At 38.0% G+C, this 25,728-nt stretch overlaps 1 protein-coding gene across 6 annotated transcripts in view; it reads right to left on the bottom strand.

The window, feature by feature from the left end:
• TBL1X (transducin beta like 1 X-linked) overlaps nucleotides 1-25,728 on the bottom strand; it is a 193,041-nt gene that overhangs the window by 87,586 nt on the left and 79,727 nt on the right. For 4 of the 6 annotated variants that reach the window (XM_048328913.1, XM_048328885.1, XM_048328877.1 and 1 more), the window contains one exon: nucleotides 466-573. The exons of 1 other annotated variant lie outside the window; for it this stretch is intronic. The gene's annotated coding sequence lies outside the window, so the exon portion shown is untranslated. Of the gene's footprint in view, nucleotides 1-465; nucleotides 574-21,374; nucleotides 21,477-25,728 lie in introns of those variants that run through there. One more of the 6 variants, XM_048328895.1, reaches the window with a different exon arrangement.

Here is a 25,728-nt window from a genome sequence, read left to right as displayed (position 1 = left end):
ATGCTGCAGAGAACCAATGAACGTTACATGAACACAGAAACGGTCTCTGATACACTGCAGGAGAATAAGATTGCTCAGGCCTAAAGTTAGAGCCCAGGCAGTAATGATGGTGGTGTAGGTACAGCGGCAAGACAGATCTTACTGCTGACATGTTTTGGGGTTATTTCCTGCCACAGCAATTACTTAAGACCAAAGCCACTTAAAGAATTGCACAGTACTTCTTAGTTTTGCTTCTTCAATCTGCAGCTTAAAAACCAACCCTGAACAATGCAGACTTTTTGTCAAATGCCTCGGTTTGAGAGAGCTGGACTGCTATAGCCTTAAGTGACAACACTAGTAGAAATCCATCATCACATATGTGCACAGGACCTGACTGCCTGGGTGACTTCACCAAGGAAAAACCTGACAGGACAGGGAATGGCATGCTGGAGGTGAGCTCTTATTTGGCGATTCCTTGTGGCTTACCTGGTCGTGAGACCCTTGAGCTGCTGAATGCTGCTCCTCGCAGGCTGCTGTCAAGAGTCTGGGGGTTTGAGTTACCATGGAGATCACTGCATCTGACAGCTGAGAGGGCTGCAATGAGAGACAGAGGTACCCATCAAGCCAGTCCTCAAGTCCATCACCTCATCAAAACACAAGCACCTGACTCCTTCTGCTTTTGTCATTCAGCAAGGTCTGAGTTCCCAGATTAGGAGTTTGGCTAAACTGTAAGGGGAAAAAACCCAACATCCATCACCAAAAGAATTAGAGAGGTGAGGGCAATCCCCAGTGACACACAGCGTTTGAGCACTTTGCAAAGCCATGCACTTTTTCAGGAGCTGGAAGGATCCTAATATACCATCAGCTTGGCTCAACAATTTTCAGCCTCTCTGGTCAAGTATAACAGCAGCAAGCAATTCACCCAGAACCACTGCTGAGCACAGGACTGAAATGCCAGTGCGCTGCCTCAAAACGGTGGGACACACAAAGTGCTCTCTCAGAAAGCTTCTAGTGGGAACTGATTGAGCATCACCTCTGTGCAAGAAATAAGTAGGCAAAAGAAATTACCTTCTTGAATGTTTTTGGAGCAAGGCTGAAAGCAAGCATTTATGAAAATCGAACATGAAAGACAGCCTGGCATTCTTCTGCAATAATAAACCTATTTGCAGACTTTTCCACACCTGCCAAAAAGCATGATGCGTAAAGCCTTATTTTGTATTTCCTCTGCCATTTGAGCACCACATATATTAACTAGTTTCCTATTCTTCCATTTCAATCCTTAAGTCCTATGCTCCATTTTTGTCTACATAATTTAATAATTAAATGATTTAAAGCAAAATGAGATATTCATTGGAGACTTTTAAAATTAATTATCCTCTTCCACACAAATGTCTGACAGCTTTTAAAACTATTGTCCTGGTTTTCTCTGGGATAGAGTTCATTTTCTTCCTAGTAGCTGGTACAGTGCTGTGTTTTGCATTCAGTATGAGAGTGATGTTGATAACACAGTGATGTTTAAGTTGTTGCCGAGCTGTGCTTATGCTGAGTCAGGACTTTTCAGTGAGCAGGTGCACAAGAAGCTGGTGGGAGCATGGCCAGGACAGCTGACCTGCTCTGGCCAATCCATGCCATACAATGTCATGCCCAGTATATGAACTGGGGGGAGCTGGCTGGGAGGGGCTGTTGACCGCTAGGGGATGGGCTGGGCATCAGTCAGCAGGTGGTGAGCAATTGTATTGCGCACCACTTGTCCTTTTTGGGTTTTATTTCTCTCTCTTGTTTTCTTATCTCCCTTTAAATCATTATCATCTTTATTAATACTATAATTATTATTACATTTTACTTATTAATTACTTTTTTCCATTATTAAACTCATCTTAACATATGGGTTTTACTTTTTTCCAATTCTCCTTCCCATCCCATTGGGTTGGGTAGGGGGATGGATCAAGTGGCCATGTGGTACTTACCAGCTGAAGTTAAACCACAACAACTATACATTAAGAATCATTTTAAGAAATAATCGATTTAACAGATAACATATTTAAACACATCATCAGGAAATGCTTTCATAACTCCAGTTCCAATTCTCAGTCTGCAGTACTATTGCATGTCCTCATTCACTTCACTGTGAGGTAAGTACACCACCTAACCAAATACAACTACTCACTTCAGAAAGAGTTACATCTATCCTAATTGGAGGTGAACGACTACACAAGGGACAACATTTGCCTATTGAAGCATCACAAACTATTAGCAATACATCAGCTGGACATCCACAGTTTTTCTGAGTTAGTCTACTGAATGCATATAAATCTTCATCTATGTGGCTACATATCTAATTACCTGTCTAATTCTCAGATGGCATTCTGAGTTGACTGTTCTCATCTCTCCACCTCATCTCATCTTTTTTTTTTTTTTTTAATTATAGAATCATTGACTGGTTTGGGTTGGAAGGGATCTTAAAGATGCTCTCGTTCCAACCGCCTGCCATTGGCAGGGACACATCCCACTAGACCAGGTTGCTCAAAGCCCGATCCAACCTGGCCTTGAACGCTGCCAGGGTTGCAGCATTGACAACATGCCTCCCATCTCATTTTTTCTATGCATGTTGTGTTTATGCAAAATACAATATACTCAAGAAGCACAACTGTGTAAATATACAATCTGAAATTCCAGGCAACAATTAGAGGATTTCCCACGTCTTATGGGAAAATTGTTCAGAGTATTATTATACTAAAATCATCTCTATTCAATACTCTGGCATTATGCTATGCAACAGTAACTAACACATACTGAGGCTGCTCTCATGTCAAATACCAGGGAACTAACTGGTGCATCTGGGCTGAAGGCTTCTGCAAGGTTCATGGAGTTTAAAGGACACTGTAGAATACCAGATACTCATACTGTAGCACTGTGGATGAATCAGGGTTATTGAAGAAATTCTATTAATGCTTTCTGTCATAATTATACTCATAAACTGGTTGGGTCATGTTTTCATTTGTTCTGTTTACAAATCTTATAAACTAGATCATTGGTGGTTTCTATCAGTGACAGGATCACTTAAAGGCTATTCATCTTGCAACAATGGTACACAGGCAGGAGGCATCAGTGCAGGCAGCACTGGTAACACAGGCTGGAAGAGCTAATTACATCCTTTGGTTAGACCAGCTTTGGTTACCTTGCAAGACAACTTTTTGGCAAGTACTAGCTCTCTACTGAAAAAGTGAAAGAGAAGTATTAGAGGTTAAAAGATATTATTATTATTATTATTATTATTATTATTATTATTATTATTTTATTACCTACAAGTGTCGATGAAGTTTTATCACCCTTATGATTGGGTGAGAGCATACATGTATTGATGATTGCAACAATCATATGCTATCATATGCCCCTACCAATAATGTTTTACTCAACAACAAGAGTTTCTTCAAATCTGATTTCATACAGAAGTAAATAATATGAGCTTTGAAATAAACAGTACGCAAAGACAAAAATGCTCTTTTAAACTTTCATTTGTAATATTAGCATTGCAACCTATCATTACTTACAATAGGATAAGGCCGTCATAATCTACAAAGAAATTGAAAAAAAATCCATCACCAGAGATCACACAATACAGCTGCAAAAGTGATTACGACAGTGTAGAAAGTACTTTAATATGAAATGTCTAGAGAGTTCCACTGGTATAGTTTATTACAAAAAAAAAAAAAAGATGGATGACCTAATTACAGCACCTCAGTATTTCACTGGGACAATATACTAAATACCAGCTTGCTTGTTAATCTAGTAAAGGGTTCACACAGAACAAATCAGCATCTGGAAGCTGACAAGAAATTAAAATGAGAAATAAAGCACGTGTTTTTCATCACCTGTGACTAACCATTAGTGCAACTATCGGAAGGAGAATGCAGAGATTCTCCATTTGTTCATGCCAAGCTTTAGTGGAACTTTCCCAGAAGATGAATTTTTGTGAAAACACAAGGTATCCTGTAGTCATACAAAAGTTGCTGTGTTTCATATAGATAAACAAAGTCTGCAATACAGAGAAAGGGAGATTAGGTGATGTAGTCATTCTTTCCTGCTCATGAATTAAATATATTATGATCAAAACCAATTGTCTGGTTTTGTAACTAAAGCACTGGGTGGCAATGAGCACTGTGCATGCTGAGCTGCTGGTGCAAGCAAACACTTAGTGACATAGATGTGCATATATACACACATATAGTGAGAGAGGGAGTGTGTGTTCAGGCCATGTGGAGTCAGACAACTATAGACATCCTTCCAGAGACAGGTGGACTAAATTCTGCTGGAATAATACTCTGACTTCCAATTTAGGAAGCTTACTCTGTCCTCCATGAGCCAAAAGGACTCAGTCACAAGAGAGTGGTAGCAGGACCTCACTTCACAAGGGTCATTTAGGGCATCAGTCAGAAGGCAGGCAATACAAATGATGCTCTCTGAATCTGTCATGGAGCAATAAATAACACTGCTTCACGTTATTAACTACTTGCCAGTCCTGTCCTTGTGGCCAGTAAGCTTTCCAGGCAGGAAAACCTTCTTATTGGGGTATTTCAGTGGGTTAGCCAAGCAGTTCCCCACCCCAGTTAAAATCCAGGAGCTGCTGTGGCCCCACAGCAGTTTGCTTCCAGCTCCCTCCCTGCAATAGCAGTCTCACTCAGGGCACACAAGTAACACAGGCTTCTTGCAAAAGGACAATGGAAGAAGAAAAGGAAATAAAAACAAGTAATGGCCGAAATGTTACGTTGGTGTCACAGTGAGCAAGCATAAAAATTTCACCCCTTTAGCAAAGAATAGGAAAGTTATTGAATGGGTTAACTTAGCTAGCATTGGTGCTGTGGCTAATCTATGCCTTGGGCTGCTAAGTTGTCAAGAAATGTAGCCAAGTTTAAATATCAACCAAAAATAAAAGTTTAAAAAAATCCTTTCATTTTTACTAATTGTAAATCTGGTACACAAGGTTTGACTTTGGATTTGCACTATGTTTGAAAACACGAAAGTCAACTTATGCAAATACATTCATCAATCTCCTTATATCTGAGCTCCTCCACTGAACACAATCTCTGTGATGCAAAACCATGGGAAACCCTGGCACCACTTCCCATGCAGGCAACTGATGAATGAAGTAAGTCATCAGCCCCCTGTGACTGTCCCCAGTGCCACGTTAACTAAAGAAAAGCAACAAGGCCTTTCCACCCCATCCCTGCAGTGCCAGCCAGGGCAGGGCAGAGGACAAGTCCTTTGTCAGGGACAAACTGCACGGCACCATTTGCACTGAGAACTCAATGATGGGATGTTCCTCAAAGGAGGGCTGAATTTGGTGTTGCCCTTAGTTGGCCACAGACAAAACAGTGCATTTATCCTCTGCTTCATATGTAGATTTCTTTTTACAGGTACCTGAGCAACTTCAGGAAACTGAAACTGGGGGCCAGATTTATAGGAGGCACTTGAAATTACCAGCTGGGCAGGTGGCTGGGGTAAAGGCACCTAAATAGTACCACAGTTTTACTCTTGATTTAAACTTGGAGTAATCAGTCACATCATTCTGGAACATGTTTTAGTGAATTCTACTCAATTCCTTTAAATACATTTAGCCGCTTAAATATTTTTCCAATCTGATTTCTGTTTAAGTACTACTTCTGCAAAGTTTCAGCTAAATAATTTTCTTTTTACTAAACAATATAGATGAGGAGAAACCAAACCAGTGCCATTACTATCCTGTCTCAGCATATTTCTCTTAACTATTTCATAATGAAAAAAAAATAACATTAATTGGGTAACTAATTTATTATCCTACTCCCTTCTGGCTTTTAAAGGCACAGGAAAGTTTATGCTAAAAAGGCCATCTTCAATAGACACTGAATTACAAAAACAGAGATTTCATTATATTTATGGGAAAGAAATGCAGGATACCTAGTGCACAGTATTTTGCTTTCTTTCAAACTGATAAACAGCTTCAATATTTTCTAACTACCCCTTGTGGACTAGACTATACTATACTATACAGAAGTATACCATGACTATACAGAAGATTCTAAAAGGACATCAATAATTATGCCACCCTTTTGCAAAAAATAACCTAAAATGCACCTTCTAAAGCAATTCCTAAAAAGTGTACAAATCAGTGAAGACAACATTCCAACATTTGCCAAACTCCTGCTGATGTGCCGGGGTTTTAGTTTCTTTGTGGATTAACATAATGTATAAATATAAACACAGCAGTGTCTCCCCTGGGGCATGACCAGCAATTAATCTGTACAAGGATCATGGATAACACTGCAGACACATGGAGTAGAAACCAGGACCATCATTTTCAGCACAACAAACACAACACAACATGCTGGGTTTCTCTATCATGTTTCCAATGAGTACCTATGCACTGGAACTGCAATCTCTGTTCAGAAAACCCCACACAATCTCTGAATATTAATGAATTTTCCCTAAGGTCTTATACAGTAAATAAACACCAGTTAATGGCTTGCTATGATAAAAAATTCCCACTCTAGACACTTATGTATTTATTATTGCCCCACAGCTGCTTCCTCTAAAGGAAGCTATGAGACATTTTTATTGTAAATATACCATAGATGAATGCCCAGATTTGAAGTAAACAAAGTCAGGAGTCAGTTAAAAATTAGAAAATCAATGTTGAAATAAATCTTCATTATAGTACTAGTACAAAAAACCTCCCCATGGTAATATCTAAGCCAAAGCAACAAAAATACCCTCAGAAATAACCCACGTCTTCCCACAAAAATTTAAAATACTAAAGACTTGAAAGCCTTTCCTCAGGTGCAACTCACAGAGCCTGGGCTGCCCCTCTGAAGCAAGTGTCTCAAGGGAAAACAAAACTGCAGGTGGAAACTCTTCTCATGTTTCATCTTAACTAACTCTGTCAAAGCTAGTGGACATCATGAAACTTAGAATTTCAGAAGCACTGCCTTCCTAACTTGGCTATATTACGCTACTCCTTTTATGCACGCTCCTCCCAAGATAAATTAACTCGTAGCAGCCCAAGCAGTGACTCAATCCAACCAATCTTAGAGCCAGACTGGAACTGACAGCATCAATTCTCAAAATCATTTACCACTGTCAGCACTTTGCCTGCACAGACACTTCAACAGCTTTAGCTTTTTTCTGCTTCAGCTGTGTATTTGAGTGTAGCAGACATTCTCTCTACCATGTGTAATAGTTTCAGAGACATGAGATACACGAGTTATCTACCATTATTTAATAGGACAGAAATTTCAGTGATAATAATGGATTTATGAAAAGCTTAGCTGTCAGTAACCAAACCAGGTACTAAGACTGGAAATGCTTACTACTGTAAGATTTTTTGCAGTATGTGGATGGATTCATGGGGGCTGTGGCCTACGACACAGCAATTCTAATACTTTTTTATCAGAAAGATATGGGAGTATCAACTAGCACAACATTTATTTTACCAACCCTCAGGCAAACCAAATGCCATTTTTCTAATTAACAAGTCCAGATTTCAAAAAAACTCAAACCCCCCAACTTCTCTCTTGACAGGAACTCATGAGATTTCTGCTGAACTTCATAAAACATGAAACAAAACCCACAGCATGTCTAGGACTGCTGTGATGGAAACATAAAGAAAGGAGTATAATTATTAATTCTGCGATAGTGCAAGTAGGTGGAAAAGAATTATCCCTTTCAGCATTGCACTGTAATCCTCTCATTTGTCCATTTAGCTCTACCTCAGGCATAAGCACAGAGGAAGAAACAGGAAGGAAGAAATGCAGCCTTCTCTGCGCTGCCCTAACAGACACCATTACCAGATTTAAAAGTGAGCGCAAGCTTAAAAAGAAAACCACACAATTTTGATTAATTCATGTAACTTTTCCCGAGTAGATCTGTCAGTCTAACCTAAGAAATGAACTTCCAAGTCTTTGGCTCCCAGTTGTGCAAATACTGCATTACTTTCAGCACGCACGGAGGTGCACAACTGCAGAGCCCTACAGTGAAAGGATTTGCTGTTTCCCACATCTGAATGACCCAAAATCTGTAGAGTTTTCTCAAGGTGTATCAGTAATGTGAATCGCAGCCCGCGGCAAAGACAGAGCCAGTACAATTCTCCTAAACAAGGTTTAATATGTGTAGCCAGTCTCATCAGTTTCATTTTAGATTAGCTGTAGTTTCCAAGAGATTTTGAAGGTGGGATACGATGGGCACTGTGGTAATATAACCTTGATGTTGTGGAGGCATCAATAAATGCTGCAAGGGCAGGCTACAATCAACTTCAGAGGAGCAGAGATGGCAGGCGCTTTGGACATGTGACATGGGATTGGAGGAGCAGCTTGTCCCTAAAGGACCTTTTGAAACTTTGTCTTGGGTGGAACCTCAGCTACACATCACTGTAACAAGATGTATATATATGGATAATTAATATATTTAAGCCACATTTTTCCCCTTACATTATAGCAATTGTATGAAATGCTCTAGGCGAGAAGCTGCTGAATCAGGAAATGGATCAGAAGCTAACTAAAATGCCTTTCTAGTTATTGATTCCTGCTCTCTGTTTCATGTCAGCTTCCTAGAATCCATCCAATACAAGCACAAAAGGGTAATGAGTTTCTGAAGCCACACTCTAATAGTGCACACTGCATCAAAGCTTTCAGTAATTGCCTGGATGCTGCTTCCCAGCAGTACTAAACAACTTAAATATAATTAGCTGGAAGCCCTATGGGCTTCATTTCCCCACTGGAACACCTCTTACACTAATCCATTTATCAGGCTGACAGATGACTGAATCACTGGTGCTATGGACCCATTCTACTAATAATACTTCTCAAGCCCACATTTTGGTTTGTACTTTATTGGGTACATTTTTGCAAAGGAGAAACCGGTGTTAAGAGTGGGGAGAGAACCAAACGTAACTCATTCATCTCCTCCCAGTACTGACCAATGTTTTTTGTTTGATTAGCCCACTAATTATAAAATGCTGGAGCTATCAGGCAGAAAATGAAAATTAGATGTATGCATTATGGAACTATACAATGCCAAAAATAATAGGGAAACACACAAACACTGAAAAGACTTTTGGAAGTTTTCCAGCCATTCAGAAGTTTCAAGAGAAGTTTGCATAAGAGGATGATTTTCAGCATATCCTCCCTGAAGATGGCCTGACTAGAGCTGCCAAGCTAAAATTTCTTCATACTACTTACTTGTACATCTTTCTGAACAAGAGGTGACAAAAGAAATTTTAAAGCTGTCTGAATTATATTGAATAGACATGAACTGACCATCAATGCTGCCACAAACTATGCACTTTGCAAACTGCTAAAGAAATCTCATAAAAGTACAAAAAACATTTATTTAATTTCTTGGGCAGAATTTTCTAATGTTGTAATGAAACCCATTTTATCCCTGTGACTTTATTTCCAGACAGGTTTCAATAAGCAGACCTCTCCAGAGGCTGAAATTATGGGGAGCCAAGGTCTTCCAAAATGTGTCACACTGTGGAAATGAAGTAATTGTAAAAATGCTAAAGTCTCATCAAATTCTTTTAAATGATGAAAAAAATTACTTTAGGATGTTATATGCTTATGCTTCCTTTCTAAGGAGTTGTGGGACAGGAAACAAAAAGGGACAAAGCTGGTAATGACCAGTAAGAAAGAGGGGTTTTAAAAGGCACCCTTTTTCTAGATCCATTACATTGTGGTCATTAATCCACATTCTGGCTTGGAATCACAGGATCCAGCTAGAGTAGTAGCATTGTTTCATCTGTTTATTTCCTCTGGATGTTCTCATCATGGACACAGAAAATATTGATGTTGAAAAACAGTAAAACAAGGAAAGCCTTCTTGTACTCCACGCAAGCCTAAACAATATGCTTGTAGTAAAGCCAACACTCAACACTCAGAAATTCTCTTAAAAGTGTACCATGAAGTTAACTTGTGGCCATCAGTATGAATTCAAAGAGTGAATACAAAAGCTATACTTGAACATTTAACAACGAAATAGATAAGTAAAATATATACAATGATGTAAACTGACTTAGCTGGTGAATCAAGCAGCAGCAGCAGGATGAGGTACAGCCAGCAGTTCTTGGGAGCAGCACCAATCACCTCAGAACAAGGGCAAAGAACAGCAGCTACTTGGACATTACTTGATTTTCAAAAATGCAATCACAGGTCTTTACACCACCCTGTAAAGTACTGAGCAGGTTATTAAACACTGAGCTGTTTGAGATTTCTTCATGTGAACCCCAGAGCAGAAATCTCAGTTTCAATGCACTCTCCACCCACTCTTTCCCTCCGGCCTGAAACTGGAAAACTCATCCCAGAGACACTGACGCTTGCACATCAGCCAGTCAACTTGTTGTCGTTCAAAGACAACCTCTTCCTTACCAGCCTCATCTTCTCCATTTAGTGTATTTTCTGCTCCCACAAAGGGCAGACAGTATCCTGAGCAAGGGTTGCCCCAAACCATATGAACCTCAACACTTGTCAGACACACTTTCACATGAAATGCAGAATTTCATACTCCTGTTAACACATACTCCTTTGAAATGCAGTGGTACTGAGCAGAACAAACATCAGATCTAATCAAAAGAACATTCTGCAGTAAAAAATGTCAAAAAAATCTTCTCCTGTTTTTAGTCATCTCTAATAAAACAGTTTATGGTCCTGAATTTCCTAACTAGGAAACGACCTTTGCCAGGCAAAGAATGCAACATTGCCTTCATTTGAGTGCTTTATGAGGAGGAAGCTTGCTACATTGTCAGTGAACCTGAATTTCCTGGGTACTAACTCTGAAACAATATTTTAATTCTTGAGGCAAATAGTATCTCTTTAAAGCACTATCAAAGTTATTATATGTACAGACTCCTCCCTGTAAATCGGGCGCAAATGTAGAGCAGCTTTATATCTAAGAATAAAACAGCTGGAGCCACAGTCCACTAACTTCCATACTTTGTATGGTAGGAAGTGTACACTTGGAAGGACATGGCATGTTAAGCAGTCAAATGCAAAAATGCAAAGGGTTTTAGGAGTGCAAATAAATGTTTGTTTTAAAAAGAATGGCAGAAGTGACCTAACACATTGATCTACAAAACGAGCACCATTTGTAATACGCATTTGGAAATTAGATTTTTATATTCAGTAAGTACTGTCTTCAGCATTAGAAAGATAATGAATTTTCTTGCAAGACAACTTCTGTGCAGAAGTTTTCTGTGCAGATCCATTTTTGGATCCTGACTAGATGGAACCCAGAATAGCCGTAGCTAACCCCAAAGCTGGCAGTGCTTTGAGCTGGGTGTCAGACCTTCTAAAGTCCTGAATTATCAGAGCATCCTACAGTAAGAATCTCTCCATACTAAAATTACATATGCTTGTTGTGCTATTTACATAGAAAATAGGGAATTTAATAAAAAACACCAGGGCACAAACTTGCATATTGAATCCAAACAGATTCAAGGTCTTAAAGATACCAAACATGAGGCATTCCTTCTGATCATATAAAGCTTATGCTGGTTAAGCAACTATAACAAAGCTAAGACTGATAATTAAAGATACAGAATGCTTTTGTTACACTGCAGACTATCTTTCAACATTACATTTTACTTTTACCTAAATCATTGTAGAGATACAGGAGTAAAAACTATTTATCTTCAATTAAATTACAGTTTAACTATGTGAATTTTAATCTACCCCCAATTAAAATGCAGGACAGATTAACAGGTTATACTGTCTGGATATGAAAAATGCAACTGAGAACACTGGCTAAGAAATACACTAAATGACAAACATGAGCAGGAACATGAAATCATCTGCAGTATACAGGCCGTGAAAAACCTGAGCATTTCAAAACACATGGATGAAATAACCTGCCAATGAACATCACACAGACTTGGTGGTAAAGAGCACTGCTGCCTTCTTGGCCTCAGGAAGCCAGTTCCTTGAGTTGGTCAGTAACACCGGTAATTTCAACACATTGGAACTTTTTAATAAAATATTTTAAGAGTCAGCAGCAGAAGCAAAATTTCAGGGAAAAAACCCTTCAAAATTACCATCTGCATGTTATAGGAAGTAACTTCTATAAATTTTGGTCCTGTTGATTCATTAATCTGATTAACCAGATGGTTGATAGTGGCTGTCTCATCATTATATGCCTTGTAGGAGTAAATGGGTATCCACACCTCTACACTGAGACAAAATTCACCTCTTTTGATAGCATATATGACAATTTTGACCAGTATATATGTTAGAAAAGCTTATTTCTGTAATAGGATTAGGATAAATTCCTTTAATGAATTCAATAAAGGATTATATCTCAATATAGATATATTCTGTGCTTTAATGCAATTCTGATACCATAAATGCTATGATCTAACCATCTTTGGTATCTTTTATTTCAATTTTCTATCTGCTTCAAGAGGTATTTAGCTAATGGAGCTCACAGATTTATAATGAGTCTTTAGACTACTTAATTGAAGGGACACACACAAAGCGTACTCAGTATCTTAGCATTAGCAAATGGTTACCCAAGCAATTCAGTCAGTACATGGTTCTACTTCAGAGTATGTTCACATATAGTAAAGTTCCTAAAGTATTTTCCAAAGCCATTACAAAAAAACCTGAATCAAGTGTCAAAACTACAATAAAAGCAAATCACAGAACAAAACAAAACAAATGCAAAGCCACACCAAATTCTGAAAATTCAACTAATTACTTAAACTTGTTGAGGAGGGAGGACTTTTGAAATGCAGAAAACTGCAAAGTTAAGTTGCCTGCCTTCTTGCTGAAGCTTCCTCAGCTTTGCTATTCCAGCATTAGAGTCCGAAGGCACTGATTCTGTTGCTGCAAACATTCTTTCTTGGAAACTTGCAAGGACAGGAAGCTTAAAAGTTGAAAGGGGGCAAAGCTTCTATTACTTCCATCCATGTGAAGTGTCCTGCAGCATTTAATGGTTACCTGTTCATTAATTTTATTAAATAAATACATCTAGGTCTGCTCAATGAATAGTAAGTCTGTTTTTTGAAATGCTAACTAATAAATTAAGAACACCTGAAAGTCATACAGATCAGGACAATATTTCAAATTGCAATGCAGACTGTTTATATTTGTACATACACGTGCATGCCCCAATACAGCACTACACCTTCATGTACATTTTATGTCACTGAGTCTTATGCAGACAGTATGTGATGTTACTTTTAGTCAGCATTAAAGGTGATTTTTCCCAGGGTGTCAGAAGTACAATTACCCTTGACTTCAAAACAAAAGGGAAGTGGCCTGCAGTTCTGGAAACCCGTCAGTCTTTTCATGTTGCAATCTAAACTCTCCTTCTGCAAATTGAGAAAACTACTTGCACAAGAAGATAGCTAGTTTTATTTGCTATATTAAATTTAAAAGATCTTTTTTTATATCATGACAGAACATGTCAGGGATGTTCATGCCACTTAACTTTGATTCCAATTTATGTATATGGATGCTGATGCCTAAAGCTGGATATGAATATTCAGTCTTCATTATCGTAAGTGGTTTTCTTGTATTACATTAGCAGGAAAAGAAAGACCTAATAGCAAAAGACTCATTGAAGTAAAAGAGTAATTTTAACAACGATAGAAGCAAAAAAGAAAAGGATCATTAAGAGACCTTTTGCACCACAGTTAACAGATTTTGTTTACATTAAAGTGTTTTAGAGAGATGCAAGGTGTTAAGTCATTTGTTGCCCTGGCCTTTGAAATTATTTAGGAAAATTCTGAGGCATAAGCTTAAAGGCTTAGAAGCTTGGCTGAGAAATTTTTGGGGACAGGTATTAAGAAGTTAATTTTCATCAGGGTAAGTCTACCTATATTGTCCATTCTATCCACTGCAGTGTGCAGTTTCAGTCTGTCATTATGCTTCTTGTTCTGAGTGAAGCTTCACTAGTGTAGCATTATTCCCTTGTTCCTCATAATCACTCTTCCCTTACATTCCTGCTGAACACGGCTGCCCCTCAGTATCTGTGGAATAACTGCTCATGTCCAAATGATTCTTATTAAAGAGTTCAGAGAGTTAGCATTAAAAAGCATTCAAACTAAGCTAGATTATAGTGAATGAATCAGGTTAGAGAGTGACTACATGATCAACTACATCTCGTGGGAGCAACACCAAACAGTTTCAAAAAGTGGGGGACAGGATTCAGCCAGTTCAGCTGCTGCTGCCAGAATAAAATGTGGGAGACAGAGAAATGCCTTTGCTCTTAGCTTTTCTTCCCTTCTTTGCTTTCCCCAATATTTAGGATCCTGAAATTTTTAGTCCTGATTCAGGCTACCAAGTTTCCTCAAAACAATTTTCCTCCAGCAGAACCTGTGTTCAGACTTGTAAGGCACATCCACATGGTAGCTAAAAAACCCCACCCAAACTAAATGTGCCCCACCACCTTCCCCCCAACACCACCTCAGTAAACCAGCAATGAGTTTAAACACAGTCATCTTAGTGTCCTCAAGTCACCTTGTTATTGCACCTCCAGTTGCTGCAGCACAGATGGGATGTAACATCTCCCACTGTTTGGGGACTGCCCCTAAAGGTGAGCCATATGTTTTGCAATACCTAGAAACAGCAGTATAAGATAAGGAAATCTCTGCAGCCTTAAGGCAGAGTTGCTTTGATTTCACTGCTTTGTGCCCTGCCTCCCCTCACCCCCTCAGTTTTTGGGGGTTTTTTTGAGAGCTTTTGTAGTTTAATTTATCTGGATTAAGCCTACAGAAAAAAAAATAATCCAAACAAATACTGTGTGTGCATGTGTGTATGTATGTGTGTAATGCCTAGGAAATCTCCTGTGTTATCTGTGCAACATTTTACCGTCCACTAGACAAATATATTTTTAAACAGTGTGGAATCAAAACAACATTCTCAGCATTCAAGACACTCTGTCATCACTGCCCATTTGTTGCCCTCTAGGTTTCTCTCAGCTGGCAAATTTCCCATTTAAGGAATGATCAGATTTATCTGCTTAGACAAGGCTGCAAAATAGAATGAAAAGCTGGATTATTCTAGAGAACTCATATTTTTCTTTCAGGGCAGAAAACCCAGTGCATGAGAGCTGAACATTAACATCAAATGGAACCAATCTCTCAGACTTCACAGTTCTAACCCACTACACTCTGTGAAATCTAATTTTGATTAAGATGCTGCAATATTTATTTTACTTTTGGCCTTTCCTTCTTTAAATATGTTTAGTGCCACTTATTATGTTAACCTGTTTTGGAGTCTTAAATATTATGTTCACATATGATGTTTATTTTTAAACTGTAGTTCTAGTAAGCATCTAGTGCATCCTGCTGCTTCTACACAATTTGTCATAAAGAATTACCAATTGGTTTGCTACCACTTTCCCTAGAGCACATTTTTTGCAGGGTGAAAATGTAAAATAAAAAGGGAGAAATAGAAAAATCAATACATGGACAGTTTTTCAGGATTTACTTGAGAAAAGGAGCAGCTTTCATGACAGAGGCTGTACTACAAAACCATGCTTGTGTTTCTGGGCCCGCTGGCTGCAGTGCCAGGATTTCTGGAGGGATATGCCATGGGTCTTAGTGCTGTAACATACTAAAACTCCACACAACCCTTTTGTACCGATGTGTGAAATACTACTCTTTGCCCCCTAGGTAGAAAACTGTGGTAAGATCTGGAGAAATGTCTCAACACCAACTTTCCTTACTGAGCAGAGAAGGTTTTGTTGTCTTGCCACAGATGAATGAACTAACAGAAATTCCATCAAATTCAGGGAAGGGCTTCATGTGCTGAGTGTGTAGACAGGGGTAGGTGAACCAAGTTAAGCAGAAGATGAACATAAGAGAAATCCTAAGTGATTTTGAACTAATTAACATAACTGCAAACTCATTACTGAGCCAGAACTGCTTTATGGAGACTACTGCCATCCAGTATTGACACTAAACCACTATCTTATGATGTTCGCCCAAGTAAAAGTCTATTCCGAGGTGTTATACTATTTTAGCACAGTGATTAATCAATTTCTTTTTAGAGCATCCTCTGAGAGATTAAAAATTCATGACTCACATTATTAGTATTCTGTTCAGCTTTCCATACTCTTTGAGTGGTATGATTAAATTTATCTGTGGTTGCTAATGGTCACAATATGAAATATGAAAGCCACCACTCCACATACACCCAATGGGTGTCCTTAAAACATGTTGTGAATCTCAAACAAAGAGGACTGCAAGTGACAAATCCTTTCTCTTTATTCTCACAGGCTAGCCTGAATACACAGTTTGTACAAAATGCAGACAGGATGGACTTGTGATAGAATACTGCAAATGGAACAACTAAAATACTCCATTATATTTGTCACATTTTAAGGCAGGAAATTAGTCTATAAACTCTCTTGGGTTCAGATCCTCCTGACTCACATTTTACAAGATAAAAACTTGTCCAAGCTTTGATGCTATGATATAAGGAATACTCAAAAGCATGATGAACTCGGAAAAATGTTCCAGTTCATCACCAAATTGAAAAGATTTTATACTAGGGTTGTAGAGTCTTGATACTGCCTTATTTATTTAGACTGCATGTTCTAGTGGTCCAGGCTTGGTCATCAAAAGATAGTGAGAACTACACTTTGCCATTCTGGGCATAAAGTATTAAAAATTTATCAAAGAAATCAAAGTGACTGTCTAATAAGATTGAATCCATCATCCATAGAAATTGCCAGGTACACAGACCTACAATTACATTTTGGGTTTATTGAATGTAGCAAGATATAATAGCACATAGTCTGATTAAAAGCCAACAGATAAATACTGAACCATCCAAAATGACAATTCTTTCTAAAACCTGATGTCATGTGCCAAACAATTGTGAGATACACTGTAACATAATAAAAACTGATACAAGCAGAGCAACATATCAAGGTATCTATCATTAAATAATACTATTATGAGGTTCTAGCAACATACACCATGGTCGATATCTGAGTAATTTCTCTGTTGTGTGCATTCCAATGTATGCTCTGCACTGCAGTGAATACTCTGGAAGAACAAAGTTTTTCATTACCTAAAAGTTACATGATCTTGTTGTTTGTCCTTTATTATTTTTGTGAGCTGCTGAGCTATTCAGAATTATGTAACTCTTTGTTCCAAAGGAGGCACTAGTGTGACTTTTCAGAAACACCACATTAAAAATAAACCATCATAAAAATATCATTGTATTGACTCTGTGACCCCAAAAATGTACTCTAGATTGTCACTACCATTAAAGGCGACGAATCTGTCCTAATTAACGGGCGATCAGTTTTTTGGGTACAGGCATTCTTCCACTAATGCATTTCACTTCCTTCCTGTGAAAAGGGTGCTTAAATATTATCATCAGATGAAAATGCACACCCACCACAGGGCTAGTGAAGGGGCACTTTATTAGGAGTCTGCTGACAGATGAAAACATTCTTCCAAATTCTGTAAAGAAGAAGCATGCCATTAATTTCAATATTTATTACTTTCCATGAAAGATAAGTGACTCAATATTGGGAAGGGCTTTGCAAAGCCAATATTTCATCTCTGTCCAATGCTTTTTTGCTTTGTGATGTGTCTGCCTATTATGAGACTAACTTATTCCAAAGAACAAATTAAGCAGCAAGACATGACAAGCAGTGCATTTGTATGCAATTTGCTTACCACCTGAGGCATGCCAACGGCTCAAGGCCAAAGGCTGAACAACCCCAGCCATTCAGTAAATGCAATAATAATCAAACTGAATGCACAGCACTGAGAGACATATTTCTACTACAATATGGAATTTATACACAGGACCAAGTGCGTCTGTGCACTTAGCGACTGTTATCAAATAAATGATACCATTGAGAAACTTTTTCTAACCGTTGTTCTGAAAATACTATCCAATACAAATGAAATGTAGAGGTTTATAAACATTGTTCTACAACCAGACAAAGCTTGTGAAATACAAAATTACACCCTGGACTGGAGGTCCAGTATCAGTTTAAAAATATCCATGCAGACATGTATAAATATTAAAGGATGCAGCAGCACAGGGCAGGACAGAAAATCAGCCACTCTAGAGATTTAGCAACCGGTCTGTACTATCCTGATCATGTACCAATTAATTAAGGTCTAGCTGTGAAAGCAACAAAGAATTAATTTTAAAAAATTTGTTTTTTCTAACAGCACTACATCATCTCACTCTGAAGAGACCATGCACAGGCATGGGCAGTGCTACTGGAACACTGTTTATTTCACTGCTCCAGCTTTAATGAGTAAAACAATGACATTATTTAGGTTCCTGGTCCATCCACCAGTCACAGTAAAGTGCATCTCTTAAATAAACAGTGAGGCAAGCTGGCTTTAATTTGTACTCAGCATACCAACGATTGATTTTTCCCATAAACTCACTCTTTTCACTCAGCCTTGTGACTACACAGACTGATCCAATTTAACCCTGGTGCAGAGAGCTGCCTTCCATCCACATTCCTAAAACTGCTGAAGAATTAACACAACTGAGAATAAAAGATGTGAAGATCTACTAATGAAGTGGAAAGACTGGGCAATAAACTATTTTACAAGAAAGCATAGCACTTGCTTCTTTCTGACATCTTCATTCTGCTCCAATGAATCTTAATCTGTAAGGAGGAACTATTTTTAAAGATGAAGATAGTAATTTTAAAACCTGAGAACTAGCTACTGGATTCCTTTTTCCCGTCTTTTCTACCCTACTTCCCCCAAACAAGGGAAAAAAATCCATCCATAATTGAGAACTGAATATGAACAGAAATAAGCCCAAAACCCTTTAAACATCAGCACACTGGTGTGTTTTTTGCGTTCATTAGCAATGAATAGTATCACATCCAAGCTCTTGTGTGTCAAAGACAGAAGCATACTGCTCTGGGACAGGCTGCCATTGCTCCCAATGCTGAACTACAACATGTTACCAAAAATCCAAACATGGCTACTGTTACTTTCTGATTTAAGAAATCACATTCTATTAAGATGTTTCTTACAGTTCAGTTCAGACAAAATGTAACTCACAATCTCATATTAGAAGATGTGTTATTTATGTTCCAATTTTACACATCTTATTAAACATTTTAAATATTATGTATTTCTCACAAAACGCAATTTTGCATAATATATACAATATTTCAAATTATTTAAAATACAAATTTAAAATTAAACAGACTTGCTACATCAAGTCAAACATCCTCTTTGTCCAGTATCTATTCTTTAACCATGACAAAAATAGCTATCTAATGAAGAATGTATGAATGAAGCACAGGCACAGCGGTATTCTCCCAGCCCCAACAGCCTACAGCTCTGGGACCTCCTTGTGGTTCCAGTACTGAGATACACCAGCACATGTTTTAGTGGAACACTACTGCATAATAATGCTGTAAATTTGTGGCAGGCTTCCTTGGCACATTATGGCACAAAATACCTGTGATTTTAGCTATCTCAGCTCTCTTTCTTGAATACAACAGGGTACTTAATTTTTCTGTGTCTTGTTCCAAGTATGAAAACAATTCCATTAACTCCTTCTTTTGAACCCAGCCCAAATCCAAAACCATACAAACATGTAAGTACTTCCACAATAAATGTGCACATTGAAGCTATTAGTGAGAACCAGGGATTTTCACAACAAATGTGAAATCTTCATGTACATGTACACATGACAGACCTATAAACAAATAATGAGAAAAATGTTCTTACATGTCTTCCTTTCTGAAAATATGACTTTAGGAATATTGTGCCTCTGGTAAAATGGTGTTCTTTTCATGAGAGTACAATCACTTGGCATTGTGCCTAAGAACATACCCAAAGAATGGAGTGATCTTGAAGACAAGCCCATCACTCACACATTCTCCAAATATTCAGCCTTTAGATTTCTATGAATTTCCTTCAAGCCAGGAAGACAGAATTGCTGTGTTATTACTGAACAATTCTTATATTTTGGAGATGAAGTACCAATGACTTATGTTACAGCTGCTGCTGCTGCTGTGCTGCCTTCCACTTTATCACAGCTAAATAATTAAACACTCTTTAGTCTTTGTGACAGTCCTAGACTCAGCATGGCTGTTAATCAATATCACATAAAAGGGAATTAGGCTTAGGCAACTGTTGCATAAGGCAGGATGGATAAGACAAGATGAAGAGAGATCTCCTCTTTCACACAGAAGACTAATTTTCTGTATTTTACTACACGCCCTACATCAAATGTGCACACAGACTTGAGAACAGAAAATACATATACAGATGTGGGGGATTCCAAATTAATCTCAGAGATTTGTTACACCATAACAGCAATCAACAGTCCCTTTTTCCATTCTTTCCTAAACTCTCTTCTTCACATGTTTTTGGGATTGAAAAAAACTCTCAGCATCAACATATTTAAAGTACTCAGTTTATAGGGAGAATTTGACTACATGGTACCAGTTCTGAGAATTTCACCTGAAGACGGCAAACAGAAAAAATAAACAAAAGGCATTTAATAAATACTATCTCTGTTCTGCTCGGTACAAAATATTTAGGAAGACTTATGTTTCCATCAGTTTGAGGAATTTTTCTAAAATCTCTAAAAACTGTCCACAAGTTATATATTTTTTCATTATTTTCTTGCTCTGCAATGAAACAATAGGTTATTAAGATCAACTTTAGGCTGAGAGTACCAACAAATGAAAGATTTACATGAAGAGGTGCAGATTTTCCCCGTGCTGCCCCACTTGATGCTCAGATCTTCCCAGAGAAAAGGGGACACAGTTCCCAACTCTCTTCAAAAACTCTTCCTTTCTGATGAAGTGTGCCAGTATTGAATTTAGAAACACCTCCAACTTCCTACCAGGCCAAGAAATGACCTCAAAAGTCAAACAGGTGAATTTCAGGTGGTTAAATAAATAAATTGTGATGATGACACACTATCAAGCCATTGATATAGAGGTGGAAGACTTCGTGTACTCTTTACACTCCTCTGCTATGGGCGGCCTCGATATTTTGTGTTTAAAGACCTGGTATTTATCAAATACACTAATTCAACTTTAACCCACGCACATTGTAAAAAACACTGAGTAATGAGGAATAGTCAGCAATTCAAATGGAAAAAGCTTACAAAGTAACTGATTATTCTTGATACTGTACTTTCTGAAGCATTTAGCTGAAATCCAACTTTGCAAAAAGCCAGAACAGTATTTTCCCTCCAATCCTATTAGTAACAGGAAAAAGAACCTGCATGTTTTAGATCTAATTTATTACTTATTTCAATTTTTTTCTGTCACACGAAGGTTTGCTTCAAGCTTAAGAAAGTGTGCTTCAGTTAGCACCTCCCTCAAAACAATCCAGAAAACATATTCCACGCAGTCCACACTCATGAATCACAGAAAGAACAGCAAAACAACTTCCAACCAACCTGGACTTTTTCAGCTTCTCCAGACCCTTCCCTGGAACTGCTTAGCCTCAAGGAAGGCTGGCCAGCCTCTGGTTCCCAGGGGAAGCGATGCTGGAGTGCCAGAGCCCTGCTGCTGAGCCAGTCGTGGAAGGCAGCAGCAGGAGGGACAGGGCACCCCTCGGCAGAGGGATGGCCACGGCTTCAGCTGAATGCCCAGTGCCACCCACCCCTTCTGAAGGGTGCAAACAGTGCCTTCCTGCTCTTATCTCCCCCTCCCAGAGCTCGCCCACTTCGATTCAGCCAACACCCTACATGTTTTGTGGATCTTGGCCAAAATACCCTGGAGCTGCACAGCCATTTACAACACTGATATTTTTGTTATTTTTTTCAGTGTTTCTTAGTACACAGTGATTACTCTATAATGAAATACAATCTTTACACCAGGTCAATACTGCAACTTGCTTACTATGAAGCTGAGTCACATAATACCTAAGGAATAATGTGTGCTAACCTATACATACTGTTCTTACACACCACTTAGCTGGAAAATAATGAATGACCCCCTCTTACATACAGGGCCATAATTTTTTTTAAATGGGAATTAAACTTCAATTAAAATGGGGGGAAAAAAAAAAAAAAGGAAAAATCCATGTTTTAAACACAATAGGATCTTTTCAAACAGTGTTTTACCAGTTAATAAAGGTTTATGTAAAACATGCATGACCCTGTATACAGTTCTACATTTTGAACCAATTTAATACATACAAAAGAAATTATCTATAGATAGAGAAACTGAGTATTTCTGGTCCCTATGCCCTTCAAGATTTAAAAACCAACAGATCTCAGCCTCTCTTTCTTGGTTTTCTAAAGAAATTACTAATTGGGAGAAAGCAGGGGCTTTCCTGACTAGTCATCTCCCAAGCAGTTTCTCATCTTTAAGCTATTCACTAAATCGATACACAGAAATTAAGAAAAGCCTTTCACCTGCTGGAAAGGCTACATTAGCCAGATGTGGGTTTACTACCTTGGCCAGATCCAGGTACACAGTTAAGTCTTCTCACAATTGAGCTGATGACTTTCTCTAAAACTCCAGCAGCAATACTTAGTATTTTTGTTAGATTAATGCAAATAATAATTCATTAGATAGTAGGTCCCAATTTTATTTAGGACTTATATGTCATGATTTTGTATTTCGTATTAAATTAAAAAAAACCAAATCTGTTCATTTTCTACCAAACATTCAAATATTTTCTTTTTAAGCTATTCATATTGAGTTGTGATTCAGCATAATCTCCTGATGCAGCAAGTGCATGGAGTGAAAGCCCTGTGTCCGGCAGTACTGCTAGACTAGCAGAACATTGATTAAAAGGCATGTCTTAAAACATAGAGTAAGCTCAACTATAAAGAAAGCATGCAGAGAAATCCAAGCAAAAGACTAAAGACAAAGATACAGAAATAAATGTATAGCTCAGTTCCTGGTATAGTTTGCATTACCAAACTAATCTCTCCCTCTGTAGGGTCACAGCCAAGTGTCATTCTATTTGTAATCTAAACTGAAGCCAAAAATAAATATATACAGAAATAAAATTTAAAGTGCACAAGTAAATATGTAATTGATTTTCTGTGAAGACTTTAAGAGATGTCTAACTCCAAAGCAATTTTTGGAAACTATGTTTAACAGAAATACCAATTCTTGCTTAAATTTGCATCTCCCCTAAATGTCTTTATTTAACCCAACTGACCATAAGGTCTAACAATTTAGCTGTGTGTAGAAAGAGCTTCCATCAAAACAGACTGCCACAGAGACCAGTCTGTCAAAGAGAAATCTTCGTCCCTCTAGACAAGTTTTCCTCTAACACCTTCCTCTTTTCTGTGTTACAGAGGCTCTATCTGGGATGGAAAACTGCATGAGATGAACTTTAATTTGGGTAGATTGCTATGCCACAAGTCAACAAATACATAACACCAGTGTGACCACTATAGTTGTCTTTGTCTTGAAGGTCTATTTGTTTGCCTCCAGACTCCACTAGAACTCAGCTGCCTTAATCCCCCATATGCTACTCACCTCATTTCACTGTATGCCAATTCTTAAAAGGCGGTCTGTACACGTATGGAAGGTTTTTTTAATTATGTCTCCAACTTACCAGCTGTCAAACTCTACTTGACATTTACAATAGTGTCTGCAGAGTAACCTGTCTTTATTCCAGTTTTTTTCACTATGAACTGCCCTTGCTCTCAGTTTGTAAATTCACTTTCTTCGTACACTCACCATATAAAGGTTTTCCTTTTTTGTATAATTATATTATGGCTGAATATGAAATTATGATGAGGATGAATTGCAAAATATGTACTGAACAATTCATCTTCATTTTGATAGGCAGAAGGCATATTCTTCCCTCACAGTTCAGGCATTCAATCACCACTTTGGACTTCAGGAAATAAAGCTAAACTAAGTTTTTGGTGAAGATTTGCTATAGACCTCTGCTATAAAGTAAAAGCTATATCAAGCAACCAACAATCAGCTTAAATCCCAAATGCTTCCATGTTTTGCATTTAAGCTTGGATGATAACTTTGCTCTTTTCCTTCACTGCGGCTCTCAACAATGAGCAGTCTCAAGAGATGAAAATCATATGGAAAAAATCAACTGCCCTTAAAGAAGTTATAAATGTCTGGACAAACTTTTCCCAGATTTTCCTTCTTCAGTAACTTAATAAACATATGGTTATTTATAATGTTAGTTACACTTGTAGTATTTCAAAAATTAGTTATACACATGCCTGGAGCTACTCAGCTCCTCCCTAGTGACCTCACTCAATACCCTTCGAGCACTGTTTGCTTTGGCACATCTTTAACAGTGAGCCCATATTCTTATTTATGTGTCTTCTCTCTGCTTTAAAAATTTTACCTTAGTTTTCTTCTCTTAGCAAGTACTTTATAGCAAGTTATTTTAATTTCAGAAAGATCATAATATCAGATATCAATTATGACAAATAAAAACCTTGGCCAGCAGGCATAGCTGATTAAAAATACATATACAATGAATGCAAGGTCACCTATATTTTAAACTAAGTATTTGAGGGACGGAAAGGAGTAATTATTTAGGTTAGTGAAATGCAGCAGAAGCTAATAGCTGGGTCTTTGTGACAGGCACAATACAGACATGTGCCCAAGGGTGGCTCCTCTCCATGTCAGGAGACAGACACTTCTGGAGTGTGATACACCTGATGGGAGACACTCTGCCCCACGAGGAGACAGGTCACGTGCTGGGAGCACCTAAGACTGCATCAGGGACGGCTTCAAGGCAGACAGACACCTCTGTTACCTGACATCTCTGTAACCTACAAAGTTAGGTGAGATGATCCCACCCAAAAGAACCTATGTTCCAGACTAGAAATACAGTCTTCTACTTTTCTTCCCCGTGTATGTATGTAAATGTGTTTGTGTGTGTTTTATTGGGTTTTTTTCCAAAGAAATGGAGTTAGGCAGCATTGTCCTGAAAATCCGAATTCATCTTCCATGTTTATACAGTTCATCTACCTATGGGCTTTGATGTAATTTTTCATATAAATATAAATACTTTTCATAAAAATATAATGATTTGTTCAAAATTTCTTCCTGTTCAACAGATTTAATTCCATCCAGTGTATCACTCAATAAATGGTAAAATGACAGGTTTTTCTTCTACAATCCACAGAAACTGCAGATGTAAAACGTCTATCAGAAGATGGCAGGGTTTTTCACTCAACATCTAGCACTTCCTCAAGTACTCTAGTATACTGTTTTTTCTACTTTTGCATTCAATTCTACAGTAAAGAAACCAAAAGAAACCACTGACTGAAATGTGAATGTTGCATAGAAGTATGGCTTCAACTGAAAAATAAATTGCTAATTTCTTACATTTCTTCTTACAGTATATGGAAGTACTTTTTGTTTTGGATGTTTCTCTTCACTGTTAATTGCATTTTACACCTCATTTGGGGAATCCATGGAGCTCTGTCCTTGACTCTCTTATTCTCCATGCACAAGGGAATCTCATTCAAAACTGATTTTAATATCACTTATGAATAGATACTCTGTGCTCCAGACTTGCCTCTTCCATACTGAAGACCAGAATCCTGATCCATTTTTAATGTGATTATTCTCCAGAATAATTCTGAACACTCTTTCTCCCTTTGCTCTGCAGCCCTTCTTGCTACACTACTGCTATTCTTAAGCACTGTCAACCTCACACTCATTCTGTTTGTCACACAGACCTGCAACCACTGATAACATTACCTTAACTTATACATTTGGAAAAATCTCCAAATTCATGTAACAATTTTATTTTTCTATAGAATCATAGAATGCCTTGGGTTGGAGGCGACCTTCAAGACC

This window comes from Corvus hawaiiensis, chromosome 2, assembly GCF_020740725.1.
Source record: "Corvus hawaiiensis isolate bCorHaw1 chromosome 2, bCorHaw1.pri.cur, whole genome shotgun sequence".
Classification (NCBI taxonomy): Eukaryota; Metazoa; Chordata; class Aves; order Passeriformes; family Corvidae; genus Corvus; species Corvus hawaiiensis.
Note: the sequence above shows the minus strand (reverse complement) of the source record. Positions and strands in the feature narration are given on the sequence as shown.